We start from the raw sequence: 2,500 nt of genomic DNA, 5'->3' as shown, positions 1-2,500 counted from the left end.
AGAGGAGGTATAAATGAGAATTATTATTATTATTACTATTATTATTATTATTATTATTATTATTATTATTATTATTATTATTATTATTATTATTAACATTATTATTATTATTATTATTATTATTAAAATAATAATAATAATAATAATAATAATAATAATAATAATAATAATAACAATAATAATAATAATAATAATAATAATAATAATAATAATAATAATATCATTTTGCCAAAAAAAAAATAATTTCTATAACGCTTCATAAGATCAAGATATAAATACACAAACCGGATTTATGCTAATCTTTACCTAATTTCTCAAGGAATTGGGAAAAATTCAAATTAAATAGATGAAAATCATACTAAACAATCTATTTATAAATTAACTTAATGCTTAAACATTATTTTGACTAAAGGAACTTCATTATTTTGAGCACCTTTCAAAAGATATTCTAATCTCTTACGCCAATGAAAACTTGGACAATACATTTCTTGATATTTCTTTTTTCTTTGACAGATAAGAAATCTCACAAATTGGAAGACTTTTGAGGTGAATTTCTACCGGAATATTCATTCAAGTGTTACTTGCGAAGTTTTGATTAGAATTTTTTAAGATGGCATCTTATGACAGGTAATTTCCAAGTCATATTTATTGTATTATTCGTAAAGAGATGGAAATTAAAAGTTGCTAGATATTCCCTTTTTTTAAATGGAAGTCATCATCATCTCCTCCTACGCCTAATGACGTAAAAGGCCTCAGTTATATTTCGCCAGTCGTCTCTATCTTGAACTTTTAGTTCAAAACTTTTCCACTCATCATCTACTATTTCACGCTTAATAGTCCTCAGCCATGTAGGCCTCTGCCTTCCAACTCTTCTAGTGCCTTGTGGAGCCCAGTTGAAAGGATGGTGAATTATACCCAAATTTCTATTATTCAATGGAAATACACAGTTTAGCCTATTATATAATTTTTGATAACTTAATATATATATTATATATATATATATATATATATATATATATATATATATATATATATATTTATATAAATATATATATATATATATATTATATATATATATATATATATATATATATATATATATATATATATATATATATATATATATATATATATAATATAATTATATATATTATATATATTTAAAATATATATATAAAAATATATATAATATATAATATACAAGTACTATTCTATACAAGTAGTTGATATACAATTCAATGTGGATATACACAATTTAGGAAATTATACATTTTCTTGATAACTCAAAATACTTAATAACTCATCAATCTTTTATTACAATTTCAAAATAGAATATAACACAACTTATGGCAAGTAGTATAAATGGTCCGATGATTTGCCAAATGAATCTTACCTAATTTTGTATTTTATAATGGAAATACATATTTTAGAAAATTATATCATATATTCAAGGACTCACTTTGCAATTGGAAATTATTATCACTGTTTTAAAACTTTTTTTCAAAATAGGATATAACCAAAATTATGGAAAATAGTATAAACGGTCCAATGATCTTTAAAAGCAATATTGCCAAATTTTCGAATTTGCAATGGATATACATATTTTAGAAAATTATATTTTCAAGAATTCACTTTGCACTTAGAAAGTATTATCACTTTTTTTTACTTAATTCTTCAAAATAGGATATAACCCCAATTATGAAAAATATTATAAATAGTCTTATGAAGCAACAACAATAATAAGAATAGGGAAGTGGGGGAATATGGGGAAAGGAAGAGTACCCCTAGATACAATCCAGTTTATAGCTCAAAGGCAGGTACTCGGGATGGGAAAGATTAAGGAAATAGGGAGAAAGAGAAGTACAGGAGAAGAATAAAAGAGAGAGGCAGACCCTCTAGCGATATTAGGGAATTGGTGTATTGGTTTCACTTATGATTTTTAAAAGGATTTTACCCAGTTTTTTATTTATAATGGATATACATATTTTAGAAAATTATATCATATTTTCAATAGCTCACTATGCACTTTTTCCAAATAGGATATAACAACAAATAGTATACTTGCAAATGGTCCCATGATTTGCGGTTCTGTGTTGTAAACTAAGCTCTATTTTCACAAGAATTCGAGTAATTTATTCAGCCTCCTTCTTCCGACACACCCTCTTTTCATATTGTCGAAAGAGTAATGGTGGCATTATCTGTCCTGAGCTCTCATTTATACTTTGAGTTAGAAATTCATTTTCTTTCTATGTTCTTCTGTCTTCATTTATCTTAACTTTTTGTAAGACTTTGATATTTTTTCTTCCTGAACTTTGTAGACCAGGTTTTGAGATAAGGTTTCCAATATACATTTCCTTCAAATCTCTCTTTGTTGAAAAAGAATAGCAAGATGTTCCCACCAAAAAAAAAAAAAAATAAATAAAAAAAAAACCCAAGTAGATAATGTAATAAGCCTTTATTTTTGTAATATATAAAGTAATGGACTTTTTCAAGTACTTCT

The sequence above is a fragment of the Palaemon carinicauda genome, chromosome 3, assembly GCF_036898095.1.
Source record: "Palaemon carinicauda isolate YSFRI2023 chromosome 3, ASM3689809v2, whole genome shotgun sequence".
In the NCBI taxonomy this organism is placed as follows: domain Eukaryota; kingdom Metazoa; phylum Arthropoda; class Malacostraca; order Decapoda; family Palaemonidae; genus Palaemon; species Palaemon carinicauda.
This window is presented reverse-complemented; position numbering follows the sequence as displayed.